The sequence below is a fragment of the Cryptomeria japonica genome, chromosome 8 (assembly GCF_030272615.1).
Source record: "Cryptomeria japonica chromosome 8, Sugi_1.0, whole genome shotgun sequence".
Taxonomy (NCBI): Eukaryota; Viridiplantae; Streptophyta; class Pinopsida; order Cupressales; family Cupressaceae; genus Cryptomeria; species Cryptomeria japonica.
Genome location: NC_081412.1, coordinates 318650906 through 318677924, shown reverse-complemented (window position 1 = coordinate 318677924; position 27019 = coordinate 318650906).

The following is a 27019-nucleotide window of genomic DNA, read 5'->3' as shown; positions in this document are numbered from 1 at the left end:
AAATGGCTTCAGGGTCCTAGGTCATTAAATATTATTGCAAATTTTTTCTTTAAGTGGAAACAAGGTGAATCAAAATACGTTTGCTTTAAAATGTTAAATTTAAGAACATTAAAATTTGGCCCTTTCCTTTTTGATTAAGTTTTAGAATTCCCAAATTAAAGGATTCCCACATTGAAAAAGGTCAAAAAGTGTCCATCTTAGTGTTTGGAGGGAATTTAAAATCCAAAATATGCCTTTACCACATAATATCACACCTTAGATACAGTTCTTTTGATTTAACTTCTGGTTTGAGCAACAAGATGAAGATGAAAGCTTCGCCAAGAAAAGAAGCCCTAGTTCTTCATGATGATCATAAACTTGGTGAGGTAGTTTGAACAGTTTATACGAAGCAGTGAAGGGGTCTTGTCAACATGTTTTCTCAGGCTTCTCATCTCAATTCATATGAAGAAGGCATTATTCAAGGAAAGTAACATGTTAGGTGCTCCTCTTGGATGTTGGAAGTCACCAACAATAGCCCATACATGAGTCATGCATAAGAATTTTGGAGGGATCAATCTAAGGTTTTCCTTTTATCAAATAAAGCCTCGTATTTTTTCCTTTTTGAAAGGGCAGATTTCTCTGGTATCAGCAAAATTGTGGTGTCTTTATGATTGATAAAGGTTGTTAGCATAAGATAAATTCTAGGGAACTACATTTATGCTACAAGATATTTACATGCACAAGCATTCAATATAAATTCCTCACGGTTTTATATTATAATACAAGTTTTCCATGCATTTGCATACATGCACAAGCATTCAGAGAAAGAGTTTGCAATGGCTTTAGAAGTCAAAGGTTGAATGACAGACCTTGAATGATGAAAGACAATCATAGTATTCAAAATGCAAAACAAAAATTGTAACAGGGAAGCATCAAGGAGTAGTCGTGTTTCATGCATATCTCAAAAATGACGAACTAGGTTCTCGTGAGTTTTTCATAAAAAAATAGAAAACAATGATATAGAGAAACCCAATAAATTTCGTGAAAACCTAGTTTCTTGTTTGTGAGAAATCTTCACCAGTCCTATACCTGAATACTCAGCTACATTAGTGATATAAGAAAGATCACAATTAAAGAAATGACAAGAAGACAATAGCAAATATAAAATTCAAGGTACAGATCAAGAAGACTCCATCATGAATGAGATCCCAGAGCACACAACAGCCCTAATAAAAGACACTAGTCATATGCTATAAGGAGTGGACACTGTCATAGAAAAAATAATAGCAAATAAAGTCCTTGTTAAGAGTTCCAACATGAGCAAGATTAAAAGAATGATCAAGAACAATAAGAAGCATGCAAAAGCCATAAACAGGTGAAAGTCTCAAAGACACAAGAAACTATAACAAAATCAAAGAAATAATATTCATGTTATAGTCATACTATCTTGGCACAAAGAATTCTAAAAAGATAGCTCTAGACCTTGTGGACATAAATTTAAGCCAATGATGCATCAATGGATTCATTCATTGCAGTATAAGTAGAAAAATGAGCTACATGAACAACAAATGGAAAGATTAAAGGCTTGTCCTGGGTCTCAAAGGAAATAAAAAATTGGTATAGAAGGCTTCAAAATAGTGATAGCAATCTAATATTTTAGAGACCTTGTCTCAAGAATACAAAATGCAGCAGTCTAAGAAGAAAACCTATAGTTATAGAATGATTAAGAAAAGTAGGAATACACAGTCTCACACAATGCCTAGAGACATCATAGTAAAAGAACTTTCATATCAAGGCACAAAGATTAAGATTTTCATCAAAGGATCTAGGAGATTTTGGGTAAAGGAAGCACAGATAGGGTCAAAGCAAAGTATGAAAGATCACTGTCAAAAAATAATGAATGAATGTTCTTCTTGTAAAAGCTCTTCAAAGACACCATTAGAAGTTGGTATCATTGTTTGAGGTTTACATAAAGACCTTAGCTATGAGGACTTAATGACAATCTTTGGATAGTGAAAAGAAAGGCATTAAGAAATTTAGATTCTCAGTCAAATCAATGAAGTCACAACAATCTGAAGCATGAGTATATTCACAGCCCTATAACAATGAGAGGGCATATCTCTATTAAAAGGGCAGTGGGTTTATAACACAAAGATAAAGGTTTTAAATAAAAAATACAGTTAGATTAATTGTAGCCACAGTCATAAAGGAAACAAAGACCCTCATCCTGCTCATCCTGGAAGCTTATACATTCATACAGAGAGCCATAAACATGAAAAGACCATCATAAAGCACAAATACAATGATATAGGGATAATTTGTTTTAATAGAAGACAAATCCATTTGTGTGGAGGTTGTTCAACCCAATAATAAGAATAATAACTCTAGTTGAAGTCTCAACCCGAAGTTTGGACATTCACTTGGTAAAGTCACTATTTCCATAGCTAGTGTCCATTTGATTGTCAACCCAGGGACGTAATACTTGAAATGGGTTTGCACTATATATGCACTAAGTTCCTGCAATAGCTACTTTGCATTACTGCAACAACTAACATTATACGAAAAAGATAAGCAAGAATTAAAACTATTGAAAGGCTACCGGAAAACTTTTGTATTAACATAAATTCATTCAAGCAATACTAGCTAAGTTTAATGCCACTCAACAGAAATTACTCTGTTTTGGTTTGGTTGTAGGAACAATCAATGGATTTGTTTCTAATGGCTACAGGTACAGTCAATGCAAGAACGTCTACTATAGCTAAAGAAGAAAACTAATCTTAACAAAGGCACAGGAACACTCACCAAGTGGGCCCCCTTGGATGAGTGATTTCAGGCTTCCCAAAAACAACTCTAAGTGCTCAGAATAACAAATTTTTATTCATTGTTCTTTGGAAGTCATTACATGATTCAGCATCAAAGGAAACTCAAAACACTTATAACTTTATTTCTAAAATCCTCTGCTCTACTTTCTCTCTTTTTCTATCTAACCTCAGAAAAGAGATAAAGACCTTTATTTAAAAGAAAACAATTACTTCCTATTACATAGATCATGCCAATTAGAAGAGGTGGATAACTAATCAAGAAAGGAAACATACGGAGTTGAGTCACTGATAATGTGGATCTAAACCGAACCACAATCATAGCACATTGTGGCAGTATTTTCAACACTAATGTATACTTTGAGTAAGACATCAGTAAACTTTGCACAATTACTTTTCCTCTGTCGTTCCTTAGACTCATCAACATTTCTACTGATTTGATCTTTCAGTCCCTCCTTGAATGTCTCCTACTGCAACTAGTGCGACAGGAGAGCCTTCCTAACAACATCAATTTATTCTTGCAATCTCAAAAAGAAGCAACATACAAGAACGTATACATCTATTTTAATTAATCAAAACATCTATTAATTTCACACATGACATTGCCTAAACAATCCGCATGGCAACAAGAATGAATAACATGGTTGCAGGAATAAACTGGCAAAGACAAAACATGTTTTAATAGGTTCAAGCTAACATCTGAAATACATATAGTAAATTTTTGATACATCATTACTATTATGTAAATCAAAATGTGACAAAAGCTTAAGAGTTTTGAGGATAAAATTATGCTAGTGTCTCAACTCATTAGAGGTCAGTTTTGAGAAAGTTCAGTAATTTGTAATAGTTAGCAGAGAAAGACGCGTCATTTTTGATAAACTACAACAGACTGAAGGGTCTCACTTGAGTCAATCTTCAAGGCAGTGAGCAGTGTTATATAGAACACACAAAATAGATTTAAGAGTAATCATGTTGAAGCCATGATAAAATATCAAAATGCTTAATCACAATGATAGGAATGATACATAGGGTAGAATAAGAATAGTCAAGAATGGATTTTGAGTTTGTCGAATGTTGAAGACAAGGTAAAAACAATCTCATGAAATATTGAGGGTAGTCTAGTGAAGGTTTTGAGAAAAGAATAGCAGTCAATGATTAATAAGTAACCATTTTCATCTCTAGAAGTTCTCTACACCTAGAAGACTTGTTGGATTCTAAATTTTTGTAAACCTCTAAGATCAAGTCACATAGAGATCATCAAAATACAATCAATTTGATTGATTAGATAAGTCGGTAAGGATTTATTTCAGAGCCAGTTTGAAGAAAGTAAAAGGCGGAGCCTTCAGTTTGATCCTAGAAAAGGGGATTTTTTAAGCAGTTTACATCAATTCTACATCAACTAGAGCCTCCACATGGATGCATTACCACTCAAGATAACTTTTGGTCTTCTTATCAGCCATTTATAATCAATTTTGAGCACCTTTTTGCATGCTTTCCAAACAAATTCGACCCAAGAGGCCACATATCATGCAAGATAGAGATAAGATCAAGGTAGAGACTTTCAGTTCAACCTAAGTTTGAAGATGAAAAGGTGGAGTTTAGTATCAGTCAACCTTCAATTGAGATCAACTCCTTTTCTATAAAGTCTTCTCTTCTTCTTTCTTTTCAGTTAGTTCTTTTCTCCCTACCTTTTGCATATAGAAACAAGGCATGAAGACATTGTAGCTCATTTTGAAGCATTTTTAGATTGTGACAACAATTCCTTTTCTTTTTAATAAAGAACAACGGTTTTCCATCTTAAAACTTTCTTGTCTTTTACAATGAATGAATGATATTTGATGCAATTTTGTGATTTCTTTTCAAATCCTTAATTTTGTCTCATTCAAGCAAAGTTAGAGTAGGAAATTTCATGATTAGTACAAGTGACAGTTGTGTTTGTTGAATCTCAATAGGTTGAAGTTGTGAAGAATGTCATTTTCCTTCAAACAATCATAGGATTCAGGACCTTCTTGTGAAACATTGATGTATTACTTGATTCGACTTGAGTTGTGATAAACAAGGTTTCTTTTGTTGAGAATCATTGTGAGTTAGTGTAGCTAATTAGACTTCTCACACATTTGGTGCATCACCTCCTAGGATAGGTTTTCATTTCAAGCAACCTTTCTATCATTTTTCCCATCAAAAAATTAGTTTGCAGGAGGTTCATCAGGAGAACCAACTCACTCTGGAGATTGATCCTCAAGATAGGCAACCCACAGGCCTGAGGATCATTCCATGTTTCATAGGATTGTTGAGCTCCTATCTTAGCAACACGATGCAATACTTTGTGAAAACACTACTACCCACAGAGTAATGGTCAAGCTAAGGAAATTTAGAAAACCATTCTAAAAATCTTCAAGAAATTTGTCAACGATACTGGTCATGACTAGTACCTATAGCTTAATCCCACCCTTTGGGATTACTAAACTTGTGTCTACACTCCCACCAGTGCTACCCCTTTTTCACTTATATATGGATCATAGGCCATACACTCCATCAAGGTTAAGTTACCTTCACTTTGAGTTTCATTGCAACATCTCATCCCAAATGAATATTATTGAGTCACAATATTGAATGAGCTATAACTGCTTGATGAGAAATGACAAAACATCCTTAATCATATTCAAGCATATCATAATCACCTAAGGAGCTACAATAAGAGGGTACGAGTCCACTTGTTTGATACTAGAGACTTGGCCTTAAAAGAGAATCAAAGTAATCTCCCAGAAAGGGAAAGGTCGGGAAAGTTTGAGCCTAACCGATTGGGGCCTTATGTCATCACAGGGGCCTATGGAAACAATGCATATCAATTTTCCACTACAAAAGGTGAACCATTTCCTAAACCCATCAACAACATGCACCTTGTTGGTGTTTCCAACTGATTATTCCAAAATCCCTCTATGAGAGGCCAATCTCAATCTTCAAGGTTTTGGATCAGTGGACCAACTGACAGAGTAATGATTAGGAATAAGGAACTAGTCACACTCTTTTCACTTTAGGCTCTATTAAACCAAGGTGGGTATCCCTTACAACAACATCTTTAAATATTTTCAAGCTTATGTGATGCTTCAATAGATATGTTCTCAAACCATTATGTGAGTCAATGAACTTTGAACCTCATAGGATACGACCTTCATCCTTACAAAATTCTTATCACAATGAGAACAAACTATCCTATGTACTTGAAAGTAAAAATTGAATAAAATGAATAGTTATTGTATTGTTTGATAAAATTTTCTCCTTTTCATAATCAACAACACAACACCATGATCAGCGCCTTGTCCATTGGATTAGATATTGCAATATGATATATGCAAGTTTTGATTCATCTCTTTGCCTAATATGATTGATACCTGATATCAGTCACAACATGAAATAAATTTCATAACTATATCTCAGTACTTTATCTCTACATAGAATCCCTTTGAATAAAGATAGCAAATTTTATCCTCAACTTTAGAAGAAGCTAAAATTCATTCAAACTCATCAACACAATGAAGAGATATGAACCAAAAACCCTTGATTTCATTGATTCATATAAGATTCTGGATAACAAGCATAAAGAAACAACTTAGAAAATATTAAATTATATTTCAAGATGTTTATATATAAAAAGTAAAACAAATGCTCATATCCTTTGCAAAAAAAATACTACAATAGGACATGAGACTAAGTCACAATATTGCATTGCAAAATTTATGAACATTGATACATACCATTCACTCTTGGTGAAAAATAAACATACAAGCTTCTCTGAGAACTAATTGTATTATCTAGTTTGTCTTGAGGAGGAAGAAGCTTCAAAATAAGGCCTTGATTATCCTCTTATAGAAAACAAATAAGGATGCAACAAGCTTTGGGCCTTTTACAATATCAAAAACTAGGTAACCGCCTGACAGGAAATAGACAAACAACCTTTTGAATTTTCTGACAGAGACAAACATTCTTTTCCTTTGCTCTGCAACTAGTAGGTGTTGGAGATGATATAGAATCCTCCTTTTCCTTGCTTGAGCTCACTTATCAGGTTGAAAATACTGATAACACTGCATACCTATTTAATGCATAGTGACAAAGAGCAGCTTACAAATTCTTCTCAGAGATATACAATTAATAAGTAGGATAAAGATCAAGATCTTTAGATAGAAGTAAAGATTGGCATTTTAACCAAGAAATTCACCATCTACAATCTCCTACATTCAAGATTGTTCAATTATCTCCTCTAAGAAATTTATCTTTCCCAAACTGAAGGATTCTTCCATTTCAAGGGTTAGGGTTTTCTCAAGCCTATTGAAATAGTAATTAAAACTTTGAAATTAGGCTCAAGCTAGAAACAGGGTAATCAAAGGCTTTTACACAATCAAGAATTACACAAAAGGCACTAGGAAGGATATAGTGAATGCAATAAGAACACTGCGACAACCTTTGTCATATAAACCCTAATTGTGATAGCAAGGAATTACAAAGAGATTCAAAGCATATCCAGAGCACTGTAAATGTAAAATTGAGCAAATACGATGTTGGGGACCCTACAACAAAACCCAAATTAGTCAGCAACGAATGAAAACTTGGCAAATAGAAACTTTATTCATTTTTATTCATTGTCACCTCTTCAAAAGTGCCTTCTTCTACCCGGCTTAGAAGACGGGAGCATAGGACCCACACCCTTATTATGTGGCTCAGCCATCCATGTGTTCATGCTCTTATTGGTTCAAATGTCTATTGTCATCCCTTGTGGGCCCTATTTTCCAACATCAGAGAATCAGGATATCAAGCTCTTTAAGAACCATGGAACAATAAAACGTGTGTGCAAAAAGATCCTAAAAGTGTGATCGACCGATATGAGACTTGTGAGGGGCCCATTGACATAGCACTATCCAGTATCGAAGATTGGGTGCAACGAATATTGATGACAATGAGAACTAATGAGTTACACTTCCATCGAGTAGCGATAAGCCGATAAAGCAAAGGTAGGGCCCCTTTAGACATAAATAAATCTTGACGCCTAAAATAAGGTTGATCGGTCGATCAGGCATTTTTTAAGCAAAAGCATATGAAATGCGACCCAAAATGAAAAGGGATGTCAATACCAAAGGGGATATTATGACTTAGTATAAATGACAGGTAACAAAGACCAGGGTGTGGGGTTTATGGGCTTTAAACCGAAAACATTATAGCAGAAATAAACCTTAAACCCATGGCAGATAAAAAAATTCAAAAAGCATCTCAACACACCTAAAAAAGTATTACATTCAATGCTTAGAGGATCCTAGAGTTAAAAAACGTAAAAAAATAAATGGAAAAAGAATAAAAAATCATAAAATACAAAATAGGCACCTTGATGAAAGCCTAGTAAAAAGGCGTCTTGTGTGACCACAAAAAAATGAGAAAAGGTAAAACAGTAAAGAGAAATAATTCACATTATAGTGAAAACCTAGCAAATAGGTGCTTTGGGTAAGTACCATGGTGAAAACCTAGCAAATAGGCACCATGTGTAAGAGATCATAGCTCCACTATCTATTAGTATTTTATCTAGTTATGTATATCCATCTGTCACCTACCTCCCACAATAAAACTCTACTACATATCTCTCATGACCTGAGGTGCATTATATTCGATGTGAAAACCAATGGCCACATTGAGTGAGTCCAACTCCCCATCTCTATTCTACATGGTCCTAGTCCTCACTAGGGGCAAAATCCTTAACCATTATCTAAAAATACATTAAAAAAAATCAAATAATGTCCTAATAAAAATCCATAAAAAATCAGATTTCCTGAAAAAAATCCATAAAAATGAGATAATGTCTTCAAAAATAATCCATAAAAATAAGATAATGTCTTGAAAAAATCCATGAAAATCAAATAAAGTCCTAAAAAAATCCTAAAAAGCATAAAATGACTTGAAAATAAAGAGAAAATAATCAATCGAGAAAATATAAAACAATAAACTATCCCTTGTGACAATGAACATATTAGTAGATACACAACATATCAAAGTGTCATGTCAATCAAATGAAGCAACTACAAACGAACTATGAATCAAGTATGCAATCAAACTGATTACATGTCTTATCAATCATTCATCATTTTTTCTTACAAAGGGAAGGGTGCACTAAAAAATAGACAGATCAGTCTTATATGGGGTATTAAATCTCTGGAACTAGATATCATCATCATCCTTATCATCATCACATGAAGCAATCAACAATGAAAAAGATCAATATGGTTGTTGGCTTGTTGGTCTAGTTAGTCTTATCTTTTATCAATTTGTCCTAGTTCATGTTCCTATGCTTCTCAAGGATGTCCACAAGTGAGTAGAGGAGCTAGGATGGTTTGTGATCCTTTTTCTTTTTTTACTGTTTGTGGTGTGTTTTCATGAAATTTTGTGGCATAGGTATTTTGGGTGTGTGTCGATATGTTCATTTGGCAAGTATCCTAAGCAAAAATGTAGTCAAGGATAACTATGCTTGTGACTATGACACATACCTTGACCCGTAGTACAACAACCCTAGAATGGATGAATTCAGTCCTTGTCTGCTATATTCTATTACTACAATGGGAAAATATTTACACCTAAGTCTTTCATATAGTCTTATACAAACCTCCATTGATACATAATAAGGCTCGATGATGAAATTGTTACACTACCTAAGAAGCACAAGAATTCATAATAGTTCATTTCCTCGTATCACATATTCTATTCATCACTCAATTATATTCCTTAATCATTATTCATTTCATGTCCCTCACTAACTATTCTTCCATTAAAGTACATACACATGTTTGGCATAGTACTTTGACACCCAAAAATAAGTCTATCCCGCATTCACACACATGTAAGTGTATAGGCATGTCATAATACATTGTAGCGTACCATCTACATTGTATTCCATCGCATCATCATATATATAAATAAAACCAATAAAAAAGATACATCCTTCTGCATATAGAATCATGTTAGTACGCAATATACATATGATATTTTTCATCCATCATAACATCCAAGGCATCCACAATATAGATTGCATATCATATAAAAACATGAGCATTAAAACATCATAAAGTACATAAAGCATCACATATGTATCATAAATCATCATCACATAATAAACATCTCATATTGTAGCATCCTAAATTGTACTCCATTACAATTTAGTCCATATTTTGGCCTTCCTCTCGGTGTTCATGACCCAAAGCCAGACCAGGACCTAATTTTGCTCATACCATTCAATTCTAGCCTCATTTTCACTTTTTACATCGCATAGCCTCTTTGTTCTGGCCCTTAAATGGGGTAGGACCACGGTGTGGTGCCATGGTCCTCAATGGGACCAGGGTGTGGCACCTTGGTTCTCTTAATTGGGACCTTAATTTGGCCCCCCTCAATGGTTACAATGAGATAGCAGGAATGTGATCTCCATGTCGGCTTATGTCAGAAAATTAAGATGTTTTTGAATAGGAAAGTATAAAAGGAGGTATATCCCTCTCATTTCATCATCACAAGACAATCATAAGGTGTCTGATCAATCTGTGTTCAATCAATCTATCATTCAAGCATTGAATCATTCATCATCAAGCATTTCTAGAGATTTTTGAGGTTGCATATTCTTCATTTTTCTATTGTGGAGCAACATTACATCATTCATATGCAAGCATGTGTGTGTGATTAGGGTTTTGTCATGTTCATGCCATTTTATACAACATATGTGGTTACATTCAAGAAGCTCATTCATTGCAAATATGAGGTATATCTTTCCATTATTTATTTCAGTATTTGCAATCTTCAAGGTTAATTCCTATGGGGTTTGACTTAGGCAAACCCCTATTCCCAACCTATTTCCCCTTCTTTTTGTGCGTAGGAAGCAAGTACGGAGATATGATCTTCAGAATAAGCATTATCTACAATGATGAATCAATCCCCCATTGGAGTGCAAAAATTTCAAAGGACCAAGGCGACCGACACCATGGTCCCAACATTTTAGGAGCTCTTTTAGGGAAAAGGTTGGAATCTGCTTACATTGCTCAAATCTAGGTTCATTGCTCAATCCGCAACGGTAGCTATTGCTTCTGCATTTTCACCTTCATTTCAGCACATTCACCCTAATTTTAGCAGTTCAACTTACAAAAGAGGGTTTATCAATTCACATCATCAAAAACTCAGTCCAATCAGAATTCGAAGTCCTAATCCTTGTTGGTTTGTGACTAGATCTATTAGATTGCAACCCTCTTTTGAATGTAATGGTCTTTAAGTCACAAAATTAGCGATTTCTTCCTTTTGTGGTGGAAAACCCTAATTTTTCACCATTAGATTTTGGTGAACACAACTCCTTACACCTTTTTCCAATTTATGTTCTCAGATCTGAGTTCTTTATGCATTTCAAATTCAAATTTTCACTTATTAAAAATTTAGAGATTAATTTCACAAAAACCCTAATTTTTTAAATTTAAAAATTAAGCGGATTAATTATTTCAAATCTGATTATTCATGGATTTTAAAATTCAATTTTTCATTCATAGATCTTATTTTAATTCAATTACATAAATTAAGAGGTTTAATTCACAAAAACACTAATTTATTAATTTAATTTTTGGGTTGCATAATTTTTCAAATTCATTTTGAGATCTCATCTTTATGATATGTTATGATATGATCTAGATGTTATTATCTTTGAATTTCACAAATAAAATTGCTTAATTAATTGATTAAACAAACACTTTCACAAAATTTGGCATTGTTTAATCACAATTTTGAAAATTGAAATTTAAAATTTCCCTCCTTTATTCAATTTTTAATACATATATTGAGTGAGCATTACTTTGTTACGTGACATTTGAGTTTCTTGTTTGATCATAAGTGTATATGGAGTTATTATCTTATTTTGCTAGTTCAATTTCAAGTTACATTAAAGATGTTCATGATGTTCCCTTTCATGCATATGATGATAACTTAGTTCTCCCTTTCATTCATAGCTATGATCTACCCTCTCCTAAAATTGGTCCTACCAATGAGGGCACATTGGTGCAAGAAGAGAATATGAACACTTATTTGAAAGAAAAGAGGGAGATATAGGGAATGATGTTCATCCTTCTCCTAAAATGTACCTCCCCCATAAGGATTATTTGGTGAAATAGGATGATGTCGTGGCTACCTTTCCTAGCAATACCATACCTTCTTTTCATGATCTTCCCCTAAGAGATGAAGCATTAATTACATATGATAGTCATTTTCCTAATGTTGGTCTTAATCACAAAGATACCTTAGAGAAAGAGGATGATCCTCTTTCCTATCATTATAATGTTTCCAATGCTCTCTCTCCTAAAAATGAAGAGCCCAACAAAGATCAAATCAATGCCATTCATATTGCTAAGAACCCTAAGATTATTCCTAATTATCATGCACAATTAGTTTTGTTAGTTTCTACAATCCTCTCTCCAATTCAAACAAATACACCATCTCCTACTAAAGAAGTTCCTAAAGAAGAACTTTTGGAGGATGATTTGGGGTCATTAGATTTCATACCTTCCTTTTGTAGAAAATCTAAGATGATAGAATTTGATACTCAAAATTTTTATCCTAAGACATGTCTAGAAATTGATTGGGCCTCTTTAAACTTCAATCCAATTCCACCTAAGAGTGAACCCTCTCTTGATACTACACATGGATGCAATGGACGAGTTTTGGGGTGTGCGCAACAAAGTCTTGAAAGTCATTAGAAATCACACTTTTCTAATGAAAAGCTAGGTCTCCAACCTCTTCCTTTGTCAACATCCCCTCCTCCATTGTCTACTAAATCCACATCTTCTCATTCCAATATGGTATTACAAAAAGATAATGTTTTTCTCCGATCTTCTTCAAGCCAATTTAATCTCTCTTCTTTGGCCTAAAAGAAGAAGGAAACGTAGACAACAAGTTGAAAATTCCTCTTTTTGCAAGTATCATCAAATTCATGACCATTCTACTAATGAGTGTCAAGCTTTGAAAACAAAAATACAACATTATATTGATTTAGGGATCATAAAAGTAACATGTGACGATGAATGACATATTTCTCATAATCATTTCAAATAATATTCAAGTTCCTACTATGTTGCTCCTCACTATGTGACATTGTTATCCTACCTATTGGAAGCTCATTGTCATTCATGGTGGTACAATTTTAGGTGCTATCATACTTAGTGAGCAACATAATAGTCTATTTATTCTTGTCTCTATGCTTGGGGGGCAAGACTATTATCTCTCCTCTTTCTAAGGTTTTACTATTTCCTTTATGGGTTGCATTCTTCATAACTTGATGTCCTTTCTGGCATGGATTCATCCTTCATGCAAGCACGTGTGTTGCTTGGTTAGGACCTATTCCTTGTTTGAAATGGTGTGTATCTTATGAACAATCTTTCCTTAGAGGAGTTTGGTGATCCTTCCTCTATCTCGCTCGTTCTCTTTGAAGACTACCTCTTCTTTTGTGTTGTGTTGTTCATAACTTGATGTCCTTTCTTTCATGGAATTATCCTTCATGCAAGTACATGTGTATCCCTGGGTTAGGACCTATTCTTTGTTTGAAATGGTACATCTCTTATGGATAATCTCTTTGGAAGTTGTTTAATTATTCTCATTGTCCTTACGCTTAGGGGAAATGATCTGTCTCCTTTCTTTTCTAAGGATCCACTTTTCCTTTGTTGAGTGGTGTTTGCTTATGATTTGATGTCATTCCTTGCGTGAAGTTGTTGTTTGCTCAAGGATTCTTTCTTATGCAAGAGGTGTATGTTCTTGGCTACAACCTCTTTTTCACTTGGCAATGCATATCTATTATAAACTTACCCCTCACATTGGGTCAAAAGTGTGTCATCCTTTATCAAGAATCCCTTTCACCTAGCAATAGGGGGAAGGTATGCATTCTTTTTCTCCTTCCTCTCTTTTGGTAGAAGATGTTATGTTTGTTCAAGAATTCCTCTTGGAGGTAGATGTCTTTTGAGCAAATATCTCTTCTCCTTCAAGGATCCTTTTCACACTTGTTGCAAGATATCTCTTTTTGTACTATCTTATCCTTGCTTATAAGTTTTTTCCCTCTTTAGCTTGGATTTATGACATTGTTGCCTAAAGGATATCTCCTTGGTGTTGAAGGTGGGTATCCTTGTTTCTAGCTTCCTTAAGACATCAACATAGAGCTATGTACCATATTGCACCATATTTTTGCATGTCTTAAACATGGTGTTCATTCTCGAAACTAGAGGAAACAAACTCTTATATGAGATGCTTCATGCTCGAAACCAGACACAACATTTGAAATATGTTGTAGATGGGGTTACACATTCCCGAAACCAGAGAAAACAAACTCTTACATGGGATGTCCTCAAAACCAGGGATGTATCTTATCTTAAACAAGGTTACACATTCTTGAAACTAGAGTAAACAAACTCTTACATGTGATGTTCCCGAAACTAGACATTCGCCCCTTGGCATTAATACATTTGCCCCTTGGCATTTGTATTTGCATTATATGTCTTAAATAGATTGAAGCACACTCGAAACTAAAGGAAACTAACTCTTATATGGGTGTTATACACTTGAAACCAAACATCACTTGCACACACGCACAAGGTTGAGTGGAACTAGTGGAACATGGGTAGACTATTCCTACTCTCCTCCCCAGCATGGATCACCTAGAAAAACATATCTAAGGGAAAGTATCCATGTCCTTTCTCATCATTTTTCTCATAGATCACCTAGAAAAACACATCTAGCGTGTATTTGTGCTCTCTCTTTCCTTCTTCTCATGAACTCATAGCTTTTCTATTGATAGTTCATGGATGATGCATGCTTTGATCATTTATGTGATCACTTGTGTTCCTGAGATGACATTTTTTCAAGAATGATAGTAGTGGTTGAGACGTTTTTTCAAGAATGCAGATTTATGAATCTCAAAGAAGGAAAAGCAAATAGCAACGTCAAGGCACCAATATTAGGGCAAACACATGAATGCTTGTAAAAGATGAAACAACGGATCCGAGTTTTTCACAATTGTAGTACTCGAAGATTCAGCAAATGAGGATGTGTCTCGTCACAACCGCTAAGGCGACTCACAAAATTAGTGCATGAGGCATAACCAGAGTCATAATAAAAACGGAGTATATGTTCGAATTGGAATGATTTTGAGAATAAACTCCCCTCTGAACTCTTTTACGAGTGGTGAAACAAAAGCCGATTAGGGCAAATGAAAATTGATGAGCAGATTTAAAGATTCCACCATTAAATCACAGCTAGAAACAAAGAAATTGCAGATGTGAAACACGTTAATGATCAAAAGGGCAGGTATGCGAGGTATAAGCATGGTATGCATGACTGAGGATGCGATGTATTCCAGAATGAGATCGCTGGAACACGCACAAACAAGCTCGTAAAATTGGATATTCATTGAGGTAATTGGCATAATGTAGCTCGTAAAATTGGTAAGATAGCACACAATGGGAAATCTGCAACACGAATAATGGAGCATAGTAATCTGATTAGGGAACCTTACCAAAAAATTTCACTTATCAAGCTAATTATGGTGCAACCATGAGGTTGAGGCATGACTGATATAATAGGGCAAAGCCGTTTAAAGCATTTCAAAACATGTATCAATCCAGATTGTGAATCGCCATTGTGAAGGAGGTCGATTTAATAGAAATCAAATAAAATCTTTGCTTTACCCAGTGGAATGCAAGAAAATCCAACAAAATAAAAAATCGCAAATGTGCATACGAAAGTAAAGAAGAAAGCATTATTCTTTATTACAATAGGGCGCAAAGAGGGAAGGAAAAGACACGGTGTGGGTAAAAAACAGTAGGGCAAGATGAGTAACGGTTGGACGAAACATCTGGATCCATAAAATGAGTGATAAAATAGCAAAGGAATGTGCAAGCCATATATGAGAAAAGAGTTCATCGCGTTAATTTTGAAATCAGACCAAGACCATATTTATTCCTTACAATTGAAGTGAATTTCATGTCCCCCTTTAGTGGAGCATTCATAATTAATATGAATTTAATAAATTGAAATGTTCCAAGCAAAAAAAAATTATTATTATTTTTTTAAAGGGCTTTCAATCTACATTATGGTGGGGGCCATGAAAAAGGGAGATTACATGAAAGGGATGAGTTTATTAAATTATAATTTATTTTAAAGTTTGATAATCTCTTTAAATCATTGTAGTGTGATTTAAGTCTTATTATGAGATGGTGTTTAGTTTCATGGTTTAAATTATTTCATTATCTTATTTTAAATGGTGAATTTATGGAAATAGATTGGTATTGTATGGGAAATAAATTAACTCTAATTATTCTAATGTACATATTTTTAAATGAATTTGATTTACAAATCAAATGGAGATAAGGATGGAACGAGAGTTGAGTCAAAGAAAACTAGAGATAAAATTGGAAACTTGCCAAGCAAAGAGTTTCAATCAACTCGAGCTCGAAATCAGTAAATTGTTGTTTTGGGGAGCTTACTCACATGGTTAACTGAAGACTTAGCTAAAGCCAAGCTTAGAGTCAAGATAAAATGTTTCAGTTTCTGAGACAAGTTTGCACAGTTCACTGAAGTTGATCTTGAGTTTCAAAAGAGAAATGTTTTTGCTCTAGAGTGCTTGTATGCACAAATCAAGGAATTAATCTGTTGTTTGTAAAAGGGGGATTTTTGGGAAATTTCTATAAAGTGGAGCTTGAAGCTCTTTGTAAGAGGTTAGATGCTCTGAAATTAGACTTTTCAGAATTAGGAACTTAGAATTAGAAATAGCTTAGGCGCCGGAAATTTTCTGGAAATTGGTGATGGTCATTCTAAATACTTTCTCTTTGCATGTCCATGTCAGTGTGGCTGGAAACAATCTAATAGAAGGCAGAAATTAGAAGTTCAGTGTGTCAAATATGTTGGACAAGTGCCTCATTTGAAGGCGAATTTATAAACTTTAATGCAATTTCCTATCTCTTTCAGTTGTTTTCTTTCATATGATGAATGTTTCATGTCCTTCTGTCTAATTCAACTTCTTGAATCTGGAGAGAGTTGTGATTGCATTGATTCAATTTGCACATGTATATGGTGATTGATGTTAATGTCAATGTGGTTTAGTCTTTCTTTCCGTTGAATCTAGCTTCGTTAGTATGTTAAATTGCTGATTTGCATGTCGATGTATGTTCATGTTCCAATTTCCTCCAGGTTTAGTTGATATTGTCAGATGTAATGAGTGTTGAAAGTTTATCATCTTCTTGCATTCCCTTTCCCTTTTGTTATTTATTTCTTGTCGGTTAGCTTAGTTTTAGTTTAGTTTTCTAACTTATGCAGATAAATCAAAATATTTGAATTAGCAAGCCCCTTAACAGGTACAACTATGTTAACCACCGAGTTACCCAACACCGTTGTGACCCGACTACAAAGACCTTGGAGTTGTAAGTCTTTCAAGATTGATTGCTTTTCAAGAGAGGTTATATGTACATTCATTGATGAATAATGATGAACGGTAAATACTCAATAGATACTGAGAGGGGGGGGCTGAATCAGTATAGACAAAAACTTCTATAACAACTTTAAATAGCAAAGACTGCACTAACCAGTGAACAACATCACCGATCTAAATCAAGGCAATATCAGTAAAACACAGTGACTGTAAAAGCCATAAACTGGTAACACTTAGATCTTCACAAAACCTAATATCTCATTTCCACTTCACCTATATGCTTAAACAAGTAATACATTAGAAATATAATGACCACTGGATCAGCTTGCATTACCGCTTAACAGAAAACACTAAAACGTCACATGAAAAAGCATCACACATGACACACTTATTTTTCACATGGAAACCCAACTGGGAAAAACCACGGTGGGGATGAATACCCACAAGTTGTTCTTGAACTCTTTTGAAGTTCGCTCTGTTAGGAGCCTAGTCTGGTTAAAGACTTTACAACAGGTTCTGCTAGGAATCGATCCTGCTAGGGATCACCCGGTTAAGGGATGGCTAAATACCCGGTTAAAGGTTACCTCGCAAGAGGATTTGAAGAACTCAATGATTTTGAGTCGCCCTGTTAAAGGATTTACAAAAATCCTGTTAAAGCTACCCGATAAAGGGATTTTCCAACTACTGAAATGGTTAGAAGTCAACAGGTAATACACTGATCTGATAACAACACTTAATGCCAAGGCAGATCCACTTCAATTCTTCTACATTTGCAATCACACTCTATAGATCTACTCACTGCTCTGGTCTGGTAAGAATCAAGTATCTCTTCACTTGGATACACACATAACATTTGCCAACAATTTCAAATGAGAATCATCATCTACCTTATAGACAACAATTAGGTCAGTAGCCAAAAACCTAAAACCCTAAGAATCTAGGTTAACAATACAGTCGGTCCAATCCTGACCATTCAAACACATTACATAGAGTAAAATAGTCTTGAACAGATCTCAAGACGTTCTCCATCGTTCATTCTTCATCACTTCTGGAAGTTGATAATCCATCACGCGCTCTCCACTGTTTACTAGGATTTTGCACATTCCCGAGGTAGATAGAATCAATCTTCTTCATTCAATATCCTCAAGGAGATTCTTCACGCACACAAGGCTGACGTGGCAACATGATCTAATCTTCATGTCAATGCTAACTCATCACAAGATGTTGTCGGTCAAATCACACAGACTTGGAATGCATCAATCAGAAACCTTGAACCTAAGACTACTAACCGGTAGTCATATCAAATGAAACCCCGATACAAACTTTGCATATACCGGTTCACCTTTTCGCACATATCGGTTCATATCATCATACCGGCTCACTTCATACCATCATACCGGTTCACTTGCCAGTTTGCTTACTTCAATATACTGGCTCATACTTCAGCATATTGACATCAATGACAACATACACCATGGTGTCATCAGACTCTGCACATATGCCAATAATGTTCTACCTGCTTGTTGGTGAGTGTGTCAAAACACCTGTCACTAAGATTGGGGGCTTGGTCCCTTGAAATTAGTGACATCTTATACTCCTTGTGGTTATTCTCCTCATTTCTCCTCTTCTTCATCTCTCTTTCGTCTACTTTACCGTGAATATTTGCATAGGCTCATACTCCTGCTAAAGTGGGGGCTAAATGTAGCGTCCTAAATTGTACTCCCTTAGAATTTAGTCCACATTTTGGCCCTCCTCTCAGCGTTCATGTCCAAAAGTCAAACTAGGACCTAATTCCAGCTCATACCATTCAATTACAACCTCATTTTCATTTTTTACTTCACATAGCCTCTTTGTTATGGCCTTAAAATGGGGTAGGACCAGGGCGTGGTGCCATGATCCTCAATGGGACCAGGGCATGGCACCTTGGTCCTCTTAATTGGGACCTTAATTTGCCCCCCCTCAACGGTTACAATGAGCTAGCGGGAATGTGATCTCCATGTTGGCTTATGTCAAAAAATTAAGATGTTTTTCGATAGGCAAGTATAAAAGGAGGTCCCCCTCTCATTTCATCATCATAGGAGAATCATAAGGCGTTTGATAAATCCGTATTCAAGCAATCTATCATTCAAGCATTAAAGCATTCATCATCAAACATTTCTAGACATCTTCAAGGCTACATATTCTTCATTTTTTTAATTGTGGAGCAAAACATTACATTATTCATATGCAAGCATGTGTGTGATTAGGGTTTTGTCATGTTCATGTCATTTCAAATAACATATGTGGTTACATTCAAGAAGCAAAGCATCATTATCAGTCATTGTAAATCTGAGGTATATTTTGCTATTATTTATTTTAGTATTTGCAATATTTCATTCAAGGTTAATTTCTAAACCAGGGTTTGACTTAGGAAAACCCCTATTCCTTTTGGTGTGTAGGAAGCACATGTGAAGTTGCAATATTCAGAATAAGCATTATCTATAGTGACAAATTGATCCTCCTTTGGAGTGCAAAAAGTTTAGAGGACTAGGGCGACAGACACCACGGTCCTGACATTTTAGGAGCTCTTTCAGGGAACAAGTTTGAATCTGTTTACATTGCTCAAATTTAGGTTCGTGGATTAATTCTTCAACTGTAGCTTATTGTTTCCATATTTTCACCTTCATTTCAACACATTTACCCTAATTTTAAAAATTCAACTTACAAAAGAGGGTTTATCAATTCACATCATCAAAAACCCAATCCAATCATAATTCTCAATCCTAATCCTTGTTGGTTTGTGACTAATCTATTCGATTGCAACCCTCTTTTGAATGTAATGATCTTTAAGCCACAAAATTGGCAGTTTCTCTCCAAAAATTTCTCCCTCTATCCTCGACATCTCTAGCACTTGCCTAACCACTAGAAGAAGTACTTGCCCCTAGATTCCCTGATGGTGTTGGTGGCCTCATTGATGGTCCAATAACAACCCCACTACTGGTAGTAGCTCGTGACATACTTTAGTTGTGGTACTTATAGCTAGGTGATCTTTGACCCTCTACAACAACACTCTAATAAAATACCCTCCTATAGTGTATCTCCTACCCTACTCAATAAAATTGGTACACGAACCTTGACACTTGCATCTTCCATACTGTCGATAAATGCATAAGAGCTCTCCTTAGTACTCTACACACTAACAACCACATCATCCCTCTTAGCACGATGGTGGCCCCTCTCTGCGATGATGACATATCTCTCTATAATGAGGCTATCCCTCTCCTATATCCAATACCCCCTACTCCCAAAGAAAAGTGAACCTATCATCGAACATGTGCCTCTGGTATGTACTCAATTGTAGATCCAACTCAACAATCTACCCATGTAAAGCATGTATCTAAGTTCTCACTACACGAGGATCTAGGATCTAGGTGATATCATCACCTACCTATATCTCTTGTATCTCAACATCATGTGCATTCACATCTCGCATAGCAACATCATCCCCCCCATCCTCATCATTGTCATCATCATCGCTAGAGGCTAAACCTTCAAAACTAGAAAAAACTAAATAAGTATCATCACTCACATCTATCTCCTCCTCCATCTCTCAAACCTCATCTACATTAATATCCATCCCCTTCCCATCCCCCCCACCCGTTGCCAATTGTGGACCAATAACTAGGCCAACCTAACCTTTATTATGCCTCAGTTACCTCTTGCAACCTCATCCCCACCATCTCCTACTGCCTACCCTCCATCTCCTCCAGGACCTTTTCCTCCATCCCCTCTATCACTGCCTCTACCAACATCACCATCTCCCCACCCTCTCCTACCTATCGCTCTCCCTCTCCCTCTCCATCCACCCCTATCTCCTCAGCATCCATTATCCCTAGCATCCTCCTTATCCTACCCACGTCATCCTTGTCTCATTTGTTGACAAATATCATCAATGATAGAAACTACAGGGTCTACCAAAGGTGTAAGCATGTACATGTTTCCCACCATAGATCATACTATAGTGTGGTCCCTACATCAATAACTACATATTTCCATCCCCATTGCACTAGATGGAGATTGTTGAACTTGGCATATGAAACTTGTGGGTTAATGCATGGCCCCCAATCTATAACCTTCCTCGACAACTGAGCAAAATAAGTTGTATGTTGTGGTACTCCTTGGATCTCCCTAAACTATCTCAAGATCTGATCTAGTAGTTGTATATCTATGATCCTCTGAGATCTCATGATCTAACCAATCAAAGACCTTTGTTGTCTATAGTATGACAGATGTTGTATGTCATCATCCCACCTAGGACAATCTCTATATGGTATCCAAGTAAAGTGTTGTAATATATCTATCTCATGTTTCCAGTATATGGTGTGACCCATGTGTCTCTTGCAAACTACGCTTGAATACTTGTATGCATAAGGTTACCTAGTGTCCAACTATACATCAATTACTGGTTTGAACACTACTATGTGCTCTCAATCCCACACCTAAAGGAATATAATGCCATATCTAATAGACTGAGCTCTTAGATATGCTATAAAAATCAACTAATAGTACATTATCTCTATTATGTACAACCCCCAAGCATAAACTCTACAATCGTCTACCATGTCCTCCAATACTCAACCCCAGCCAACAAGAAAACCATAATTTTTTTGTCCAGAACCAATGTACCAACAATCAAATTGTTTAGCACTACACTAAAACTATCATATGATGCCATCAGAGACCTCCAACCAATCTTATAAAGGTCATCGATTCCTAGCTCATCTACCTCACACTCATATAATTACCACAATGCTACAATATCAGAATGAGGCTTATAGGTCACCTTCTCACCATCAATCAGAATATGCAATATGCACTAGATGTCCTCCAAAATCATAGATGTCTCTCTAAGGCAAGTGCACCAAGATGGGGGACCAAAAAAGTGCCAAAAAGATTTTTGGCCCCCATCACGACTATTTGGTGTGTTCCAAATAGGGTTCACACCTTATTTGGCATGTACCAAATAGTGAAAGTCAAATAAAAACCCCAATTTTGCAATCTTCGTTCATTTTTTTGGTCAAGCCCATAGGTTCAGCTATTTTTTTTTTACCTTCTAGACTACGCACGCTAAATAGAGACCATGCTTTTTCTCCCAGAGGTGTGAGATCTTCAACAAAATGGCACCATGACATTGAGGGGGTTGAAAAAGTATGTATTTCTATTTTTTTACTCTCAAATTTTGTTTAAACTATAGATTAAATTAGGTTTTTAAATTTAAATTTGTTTTAAATTTTAGGATTTTAAAATCCATCTCAAAATATTGAAATCCCATTGCCACCTCCTCGTCAAGAGATGCAACCAAACCCTCCACCAATTCCTAGACATCCCCTAGACACATAAGAAACTATATTAGGGCAAATTGAAAACAATAAAAAACAACTTAAAGAGTTGATAAATAGGCTTAAAGATCCTAATCCAATAACCTTTCATAGGAAAAGCCTTGCAGAGTCACTACAATCTATCACAACCCATGTAGGTTCAATTAGTGGTCAAATTAATATGTGGTCCAACAAAAGAGAAGAACAAAAACAGTTTTATGCAAACAAGTTATCATATGCAAAAGTAAAGAAAAAGAAAATAATCAAAGTTGACCTATGTGCACTTTTCACAAACCCTTGAACCAATCAACACTTATAGCCTTGATGCAGGAGGCTCCCTATCTATTGGTGTCACCACAAAGGGATAAGGAATAACTTTTGGGATAGGTAGTGGATGGTTTTGGATCAACCACTATGTATTAACCATGTCGTGCCTTAGTAATTTTTAAGGAAACTCTATTATAAGTTTGTTCTCAATGAGATCCCTAACTATTTTGACTACGTAAATTACCAAGGTAGGGGTGGGGGATCCTCACATGACAGAGAAGGAGCACAACATGACCCAAACGTAGCATCAAGACCCTTGGGTAGATCTATGGTGGAGCACGTGACTATTCCGTCCATTGTGAAGGACAATGTCAAACTGGATGCCTTAGAGTCCATTAGCTCACTGACTTAGACCCTCATACAGTATGTCGAACCTCTAGTAAATGTTGATGGGGGTGAACTTTACAGACCTTGAGTTCCATCTCACTACTATCAGTCATGCGGGGCTTTTTGCACTTATGACCCTAGTAGTAGTCAGCATGTACCTACACATAAAAAAACACCAAAAATAACTCCCACTCTCCCGCTCTGCAAGTTCAAATTTTAAACCTCTATCGTTCATGGTGGTGTTTGCTAGTGGGGATCTCCCCCCACCACCCACGAACCTCATTTTGGACCCTGTGATGCTGACACGGTCTGTCACATCCTCCCCTGGTCCCACGGCAGTTCCTCCCTTCGGTTCGACAATGCCTCAGATTGACAGTTCTTCTTCGGAGAGCTCTCTGGCCACGTCCGTGGTTTCTGATTCTTATCATATTCCCGAAGTGCCAGTTGTTCTAACCATGGAGCCTCCAACTGTTAACACGGATCTCAAAGGTTGGAAAAACATGTTGGTTGGAAATACTGAGACTGTGGACCCCAACATCATCGTCGTCTACTCGCAAATTGAGGAGGGAATGTCTTTAGAGCTTCCTGACGTTGTTTTGGACCACATTTTACAGAACATGGCCAATACTCTGGTGGGAAACTTCTTCTCCCTGTGCCCCATGGTGGAGATGGTCAGAAAATGGGTCAAGGACAAATAAAAACTTGAAAGGAAGTGTTTTTGTTAGTTCCATGTCTGACACCCTCTTCCTCTTCAAATTCACTGTTGAGGAGGATGTCGCCCTTTTCCTCTCTGGATGTTGGTCCTATGGTCAAAACAACCTTTCCCTCTATCGTTGGAAGGTTGGCTTTGACCCTGTGGCTGACTTGCAGAAAACGGCTCCGGTATGGTTTGGCTCTTGGGGCTTCCCCTTGAATACTGGGATGAGTCCATCTCTAAATGGATTGGGAACTCCTTTGGTCATTTTTTTGGTGTTGATGATATCACCATAACCAAATCGTGTCTAGTCTATGCTCGTTTCTTTGTCCAAGCTATTGTGAGCATGAATCTCCCCAATTTCATAACCCTCAAATCCAGGCTTGGTAGCTAGACTCAAGCCTTGGTTTATGAAAATGCCACCCTCTTCTACCAAAAATGTCACAAATCTGGGCATGTTATTTCCCAATGCAAGGCTTTGGCCCCCTATCTCTCAAGCTTAAGGGCCCAGCCTTGGTGAAAGATTATGTGCCAATTGCTCCTATTATTCATCAAGACCTGGTTGTGGGGCCTATTGTGACTCCTACTCCTGGCCCAGACCTACCTCCCTCAGTAGTCGAGGACTCGGCTATGGAAGAATACCCCTTTGCTAAGAGTATCAACAACCTTCTCAAATCTCCTGCAAAGAATGTGGAGGAAGCCTCTAATTCAGCCCAGAAGGAATAGTGCATCCCCCCGACCGTCAGCTCGGTTTCACTTGTTGATCAACTGGAAGATGGTGAGATTGCGAGGGACCCCTCTCTCGCCCTAGAGACAGCTCGCTCCCCGTTAATGTTTCCCACCCTGAACCAGGGTATCCTCTCACCTGGTGCTCCTAGTGTGTCATCTAGTGGTTGCATGACTCCTATTGATGAGGGTTGGATTACTCAAAGACGCAAGACTAGGAATGCAAAGCCTGATGTGGGGACGGATCTCAAAGCAGGTCGTCCATCGCAGAGACTATCAAGACAAAAGGAAGCAGCAAGGGATATTGCCAATGGCAGGAAACGGACCTTGGAGATGTCCATAAAAGGTAAGAAATGAAGGTCCTCTCTTGGAACATGAGGGGCCTTAACAACCCCCAACAACAATATGCTCTTAAGAAGTGTATTTTTGAAAATAAAATTATGGTCCTTCTTCTCCAAGAAGTTATGATGTATATGCCCTCCTTTTCCCTTGTTGCTGGGAAAATTTGGTCAGGTGCTAAGTTTGTTATTAGTGATGCTACTCGAGCCTCCGGTGGCTTGGTCACCATGTGGGAGCCCTCCCATTTTTCTGGCAATCTTCTCTCCTCCTTGGCCAACCTTTTGGTCTCTAAACTCTCTTCCCCGATGCACTCCTGCATTCTTGTTAATGTTCATGCCCCCAATGTCAGATCTGGTAGATTAAATCTCTGGAACAACATAATTGCTCTAATACAAAATAATGCCAATGCCCACTAATTGATTGCGGGTGATTTCAACTCTCCTTTGATCCCCTCTGAGAAATTGGGAGGCCTTCCAGAGTACTCTGACAACATGACTGATCTTGCCAACTTCATTGGTAGGAACGAGATGATGGATGTGGATTTACTGGGGCAAAAATTCACTTGGTCCAATCTTAGGAAGGGAAAGGATCTTATTCATGTCAGACTTGATAGATTTCTCATCTCGGGCAACTAGGGAATTAGTCCCGCCTTGAATCTCACTGCCCTCCTTAGAATGGTCTCTGACCATAGCCCCCTGCTCCTTTGGAATACCACAAATGCTGCAAGGAAGAATCATCCTTTTTGATATGAAATTATGTGGAACTCTCATCCGGAGTTCAAGGATTGCATTAAAAGATGGTGGAGCACCAACATACCTGGTACTCCTATGTCCAGGATTGCCCAAAAGCTCGACTTGGTCAAAATAAACGTCTGGGGCTGGAACAAATACACCTTCAAGGATATCTTCAAGCAAAAAAAGGAGCTCAATAGTAAACTAATTGTTATCCAAGAGTGTATTGATCAAGGTGACTACCTTGAAGCCACCCATATGGAGGAGGTTGCCCTCCGAAGAAAATGGAAGGAAAACTCCCACAAAGAGGAACTCTACTGGAAATAGAAATCCAAGGTTCAATGGCTCAAAGAGGGTGATAAAAATACAATTTTCTTCCACATATCTACTATTATGCATAGGCGTAGAAACCACATCTCTTCCCTCATGGACGACAAAAATCAGGTGGTCAACAATGTTGACAGTTTGAGCAAACTGACTACCAACTATTTTTCCACTTTATTTAGGGATGGTGATGACTTGGGGGCCCCTGTTGGGGAGGATCTTCTCAACTACCTCCCACCACCCCTCTCGGTGGAAGATAACAACCTTATTTTGGCCCTTGTTTCTGAGGAGGAAGTCAAGTCTACTATTTTTTCTATGGGCCCCTTCAAAGCCCTAGGTCTTGATGGTTTCCCCTCGACTTTTTTTCAAGATTTCTTGAATGTGATGGGCCCTGATGTTGTTCTGGCTACTAGAGATTTTCAGATCGGGAAGGCTCCTTAACAAACTCAATCACACCTTCATTTCCCCTATCCCTAAAACTCAAGAGGCATCTACTCTCAAGGACTTCGGCCCTATTAGTCTCTACAACACTATTTATAAAATCTTTAGCAAAGTTCTTGTCAATAGGCTCAAACCTTTCTTGGATCCTTTGATTAGCCCCTCCCAGAAGGGTTTTATTCCAGGTAGATAGATTCTTAATGTGGTCATCTCTACTCATGAGATTATTCACTCCATGGATAAGTGTCATCAGCCGGGAATGGCACTCAAGCTTGACATCTCCAAGGCTTATGACAGGGTCAACTGGAACTTCCTTTTCAAAGTTCTCAAAGCTATGGGGTTTGGAGACAAACTCATCAAACTTATTGGGGAATGCATATCTACTGTTACCTACACTATGCTACTAAACAGGAGCCCCCTGGAGAATTTTAGGGCCTCCAGAGGGTTGCAACAAGGGGATCCTCTATCCCCTTACCTCTTGATCATCCTTGCTGAAG